This window comes from Pristiophorus japonicus, chromosome 2 (genome assembly GCF_044704955.1).
Source record: "Pristiophorus japonicus isolate sPriJap1 chromosome 2, sPriJap1.hap1, whole genome shotgun sequence".
Classification (NCBI taxonomy): domain Eukaryota; kingdom Metazoa; phylum Chordata; class Chondrichthyes; family Pristiophoridae; genus Pristiophorus; species Pristiophorus japonicus.
In genome coordinates, this window is record NC_091978.1 from 198,322,028 (window position 1) to 198,328,519 (window position 6,492).

Here is a 6,492-nt window from a genome sequence, read left to right on the forward strand (position 1 = left end):
TTTTTTCCCTTCAACAATTTCGAAAGTTTTGCAACCCAACTTCTGTATCACTACTTCCTGATTTACATTTTTTTGCTCTTTTCAACCTTGTTGGGTGAGTTGCACTGTGAACTTTGGCTCTGCACCTTTTCACTAATATATACAAATGAAGTATTAAATAATTTTGTTACAAGAGCATCAGAACAAAATGGCATGCGACAGATCCAGCTTTATTCAGACAATAGCCATTAGAGGTTATGGAATCTTATTTATTTCCTACTGACACTTTATTCAATATGTATAGAGCGATCATTTCCCAAACCTGTGGTCCCACTGCGGAAAGCACGGTGGCGGGGAATGTGGCGAGGAGAGAGAGCGGCTCCCTGATGGCGACATCATCATCCCATAGATTTGCGCAGTAAAGTAAAACATTGAAGTGTCAAAAAGTTACCAAGTACTGTTACCGATATTTAATTGGAAAAAAATCCTTCAAGTTGTTAAATAAGTGTCACTTTTTCCTGACATTCATTCCAATTCACTTGAAGGTTGTTAGAAGGCTGCACTTTGACGATGGGAAATAATGCTGAGTGAACAGTAAGAATTGCTGCGCTGTGATGCATCGAGTTGTGTTGAGACAGACCTTTCGGGAAAGATCGCAGTGAGACGTGCAGTGAAGCCGAACGCATAAACCGGTGAGGACTGAAAGGCGGGGCAGCATTATCTGTGACGGGCTCGTGTAATGTTGCTGAAAAATAATCTGTAAGGCCTCAGTGTTGTCGACTGACTTGATACGTGGGTGTAATTTGCACATTTGTCTGGACTTGGGCTCGATAAGGGAATGTGCAGGTCAGGAGTTTAACTCGCTTACCATCTGTCAGAAACCTAGTTGTTATTTATTATTAGGTGTAAGTATCCTTCAAAAAGGGAAAGGCCGCGAGTTTTATTGTCCCGAGTTAATTTGTGCGTGAGTGGGTCGGAAGCCGGGCTGAGAGTTTACTCTACCTCCGAGGTCTCACTCGTGGCCTAGTAGCTGGAGGGCGGTCTCTGCCTGGAGTCGGTCAGTGTGGGACTTGACTCTTCTTCGGCAGCACCTCCCAAACCCGCGACCTCTAACACCGAGAAGGACAAGGGCAGCAGGCGCATGGGACCGAAATTACTTGCCAGTTCCCTACCAAGTTACACACCATCCTGACTTGGAAATATATCGCCGTTCCTTCATCGTGGTACAGGGACCCATTCAAGTGGAGGGAGTAAAAATAAACGTTGTAGTGGTAGGGGTCAGTATCAGTAGGGGGATAGATAAGGTTCTCTGCAGCCAAGAGCGCGAGTCCTAAAGGCTGTGTTGCCTGCCCGGCGAGAGGAACTTGAAGTGGGAAGGGGAAGATCCAGTTGTCGTGGTCCATGTGGGTACCAACGACATGGATAGGACAAATAAAGAGATTCTGCTTAGCGAGTATGAGCAGCTAGGAGCCAAATTAAAAAGCAGAACCACAAAGGTAATAATCTTTGGATTACTACCTGAGCCACGAGCAAATTTGCATAGGGTAAATAAGATCAGAGTGTTAAAACTCGTGGCTCAGACTGGTGTGGGAGAAATGGGTTTTGGTTCGTGGGACATTGGCACCAGTACTGGGTAACAGTTCGGACGGGCTCTACTTAGGGTCCTGACGAATCAAATAACTAGGGCTGTAGAGAGGGCTTTAAAGTAATTAGTGGGGGGGGGGGGGGGGGGGGGCGGAGGATTCAGATGAGCTGAAATTTAAAAAGACAAAGAATAAGGAGAAGGCAATAGATCAGAGGAGCACTGATGGAAATGAAAACCAGAATGTGCCAGGAAGGGACAGAATGTAAAAACATAAGGTGAATCAGAAAGTGGGGTCAAAGCAGGAAAAAATGGTAAAAGAACAAATTTAAAAGCTCTTTATCTGAATGCAGCATTCGTAACAAAATAGATGAGTTGACGGCACAAATAGATACAAATGGGTATGATCTGATGGTCATTACAGAGACGTGGTTGCAAGGTGACCAGGACTAGGAACTAAATATTCAGGAGTATTTGACCATTTGGAAGGACTGACAGAAAGGAAAATGAGGTGGGTTATCACTGTTAATAAGGGATGAGATCAGTGCGTTAGTTGGCTCAGAAGATCAAGATGTTGAATCAGTTTGAGTGGAGGTAAGGAATAATAAGGGGGAATAGTCGCTGGTGGGCATCGTCTATAGGCCCCCTAACAGCAGCTACATTGCTGGATGGAGTATAAATCAAGAAATAATGGAGGCTTGTAATAAAGGAACAGCAATAATCATGGGCGATTTTAACTTTAACCCTAACCCTAACTCTAACCCTTCATATTGATCGGACAAAGAAAATTGGGCAGGGTAGCCTTATGGAAGAGTTTATAGAGTGTATCCGGGATAGTTTCCTTGAACAGTACTTTGCAGAGCCATCCAGGGAGCAGGCTATCTTAGATCTGGCACTGTGTAATGAGACAGGATTAATAAATTATCTCCTAGTAAAGGATCCTCTAGGAATGAGTGACCATAACATGGTTGAATTTCAAATTCAGTTGGAGGGTGAGAAAGTTGCTTCTCAAACCAGTGTCCCAAGCTTAAATAAAACAGATTGCAAACGTTTGACGGCAGAGTTGGTTAAAGTGGACTGGGAATAGTATGGGACGGTTGATGAGCAGTGGCAGACATTTAAGGAGATATTTTGTAACTCTCAACAAAAATATATCCCATTGAGAAAGAAAGACTAAGAGAAGGGATAACCATCCGTGGCTAACTAAGAAAATAAGGGATGGTGTCAAATTGAAAGCAAGGGCATACAGTGTGGCCAAGACTAGTGGGAGGCCAGAGGCTTGGAAAAGCCAGCAAAGAATGACTAAAAAAATGATAGAGAGGGAAGATAGATTATGAGAGTAAACTAGCACGAAATAAAGAAACAGATAGTAAGAGTTTCTACAGATACATAAAAAGGAAAAGAGTGGCGAAAGTAAATGTTGGTCCCCTAGAGGATGAGACTGGGGAATGCAGAGACATTGAACAAATATTTTGTATCGGTCTTCACAGCAGAAGACACTAAAAACATCCCAATCGTGGATAATCAAGGGGTTATAAGGAAGGAGGAACTTAATACTCACTATCACTAAAGAAGTACTACTCGGTAAAATAATGGAACTAAAGGAGGACAAGTCCCCTGGATCTGATGGCTTACAACCTAGGGTCTTAAAAGAAGTGGCTGCAGAGATAGTGGAATCATTGGTTGCAATCTACCAAAATTCTCTGGCTTCAGGGGCGGTCCCAGCGGATTGGAAAACCGCAAATGTAACGCCTCTATTTAAAAAAAGGAGGCAGACAAAAAGCAGGTAACTATAGACCAGTTAGATTAACATCTGTTATTGGGAAAATGCTGGAGTCCATTATTAAGGAAGTAATAACAGGACATTTGGAAACGCATAATTCAATCAAGCAGAGTCAGCATGGTTTTATGAACGGGAAATCATGTTTGACAAATTTGCTGGAGTTCTTTGAGGATATAACGAACAGGGTGGATAAGGGGGAACCAGTGGATGTGGTGTATTTGGATTTCCAGAAGGCATTCGATAATGTGACACATAAGAAGTTACTGCACAAGATAAAAGTTCACGGGGTTGGGGGTAATATATTAGCATGGATAGAGGAATGGTGAACTCACACAAAATAGGGAGTCGAGATAACTGGGTCATTTTCCGGTTGGCAAATAGTGACTAGTGGGGTGCCGCGGGGATTGGTGCTGGGTCCTCAACTATTTACAATCTATATTAATGACTTGGTTGACGGGACCGAGTGTAATGTAGCCAAGTTTGCTGCTGATAAAAAGATCGGTGGGAAAGCAAATTGCGAGGAGGACACAAAAAATCTGCAAAGGAATATAGACAGGCAAAGTGAGTGGGCAAAAAATTGGCAGCTGGAGTATAATGTAGGAAAATGCAAAGTTATCCACTTTGGCAGAAAAAATAGAAAAGCAAATTATAATTTAAATGGAGAAAAATTGCAAAGTACTGCAGTACAAAGGGATCTGGGGGTTCTTGTGCATGAAACACAAAAAGTTAGTATGCAGGTACAGCAAGTAATTAGGAAGGCAAGTGGATTGTTGGCCTTTATTGCAAAGTGGATAGAGTATAAAAGCAGAGAAGTCCTGCGACAACTGTATAGGGTATTGGTGAGGCCACACCGAGAGTACTGCGTATAGTTTTGGTCTCCGTATTTAGGGAAGGATATACTTGCATTGGAGGCTGTTCAGAGAAGGTTCACTAGGTTGATTCCGGAGATGAGAGGTTGACGTATGAGGGTAGGTTGTGCCTATGCACATTGGAGCTCAGAAGAATGAGAGGTGATCTTATTGAAACTTATAAGATAATGAGGGGGCTTGACAAGGTGGATGCAGAGAAGATATTTCCACTGATAGGGGAAACTAAAACTAGGGGACAGTTTCAGAATAAGGGGCCACCCATTTAAAACTGAGATGAGGAGGAATTTCTTCTCGGTTGTAAATCTATGAAATTCTCGACCCCAGAGAGCTGTGGAGGCTGGGTTATTGAATATACTTAAGGCGGAGATAGACAGATTTCCACGCGATAAGGGAGTAAAGGGTTATGGGGAGCGGGCAGGGAAGTGAAGCTGAGTCCATGATCAGATTAGCCATGATATTGAGTGGCGGAGCAGGCTCGAGGGGCCAGGTGGCCTACTCCTGCTCCTATTTCTTATGTTCTTATGTTCGTCGCTGGGTCAAAATCTTGGAAATCCCTCCATAACAGCACTGTGGGAATACCTTCACCACACAGACTGCAGCAGTTCAAGAAAGCAGCTCACCACCGCCTTCTCAAGGGCAATTAGGGATGGGCAATAGATGCTGGCCTTGCCAGAGACGCCCACATCCCGTAATGAATAAAAAAACATTTAATAACCCCCCAATTAAAATCCAGAGTATTTATCAAATTTTACCATTACAAAAGGTGACAGTGAATGAGTGAAACTTGACAGATTTTCAAAGCCCAGTGTCACATTTCCAGCATTATAGAAGATCTTTCTTCAGCTTTTAAAACTTGTTTCCATGATGAAAAGGTAAATCAAGTTTCCACCCTCTGCTACAGGACCAAAACAGCCCTAATCAGCGTCACAAACATTGGGCCCAAGTTTCGGGCCGCGCCTAGAACGGCGCAACCCCGACCTGGACGCCCGTTTTTCGCGCCACAAAGTGCGCCTAAAAAAAACTTACAGATTCTCCGGCTCCCTGCAGGTGCTCTTGAGTTGGGCGCGGTGCAGCACAAGCTGTGGGGGGCGGAGCTAGGTCCCTGCGCTGAAAACAGTGCCGGGACCTCTGCACATGCGCGCTACAGTGGGCGCACATGTGCAGTAGCTCCAGGCGCCCAAAACTGTGTGGGAGGGGCCTGAAGCACGCAGCCACGAGCCCTGGCCGCATGGCCTCACTGTGGCTGCGTGCACAAGGCTGCCTCCCATGCCCAGCTCCTGCTGCCTCCCGACCCGACTCGACTCCCGCTCCCCAACCCCCCGCCGCCGCCCCCGACACCGACCCGACTCCCGCTTCCCACACCCCCGACCCGACCCGACCTGCGCTCCCCCCCGTCCCCCCGACCTGACCTCCCTCTCCCTCCCTCCCTCCCTCCCACCCTCGCCCCCCCCCCCCCCCGAACCGACCGACCTCCGCCCCCCTGACCCGACCCACGCTCCCCCCGACCCGGCCCGCGCTCCCGACCCCGGGCCCGACCCGACCCAAAGCCACCTATCTGTAAATTTGGTGCTGGGGACGATCCCTGCCCGAAGTCTTGAGCCGCGGCCGGGCTCGTCCCATTCAGCCTCTCCCGCCCTCCGCCCTCTCCTTTTCCCCCAGCACCCTGCCCTCTCCTTTCCCCCCACCCTCTCCTTCCACCCCCTCTCATTCCCTCCCCTCTCATTCCCTCCCCTCTCATTCCCCCCCTCTCATTCCCCCCTCTCATTCCCCCCCTCTCATTCCCCCCTCTCATTCCCCCCCTCTCATTCCCCCCTCCTCCTTCCCCCACCCCGCTCCTTCCCCCCCCTCTCCTTCCCCCCCTCTCCTTTCCCCCCCTCTCCTTTCCCCCCCCTCTCCTTTCCCCCCCTCTCCTTTCCCCCCCCTCTCCTTTCTTCCCCCCCCTCCTTTCTTCCCCCCCTCTCCTTTCTTCCCCCCTCTCCTTTCTTCCCCCCCTCTCCTTTCTTCCCCCCCTCTCCTTTCTTCCCCCCCCTCTCCTTTCTTCCCCCCCCTCTCCTTTCTTCCCCCCCCTCTCCTTTCTTCCCCCCCCTCTCCTTTCTTCCCCCCCCTCTCCTTTCTTCCCCCCCCTCTCCTTTCTTCCCCCCTCCTTCTTTCCCCCTCTCCTTTCTTCCCCCCCTCTCCTTTCTTCCCCCCCCTCTCCTTTCTTCCCCCCACTCTCCTTTCTTCCCCCCCTCTCCTTTCTTCCCCCCCTCTCCTTTCTTCCCTCCCCCCTTTCTTTCCCC

General features: G+C 48.0%; 1 protein-coding gene across 5 annotated transcripts in view; it reads left to right on the plus strand.

The window, feature by feature from the left end:
* Positions 1 to 264: 264 nt before the first annotated feature.
* The window catches only part of sepsecs (Sep (O-phosphoserine) tRNA:Sec (selenocysteine) tRNA synthase), a 109,689-nt gene continuing 103,461 nt past the window's right edge, over positions 265 to 6,492 (plus strand). Inside the window, exons 1-2 of one of the 5 annotated variants that reach the window (XM_070863457.1) lie at positions 265 to 433; positions 525 to 671. The gene's annotated coding sequence lies outside the window, so the exon portion shown is untranslated. The other 4 variants (XM_070863462.1, XM_070863451.1, XM_070863475.1 and 1 more) reach the window with 4 other exon arrangements.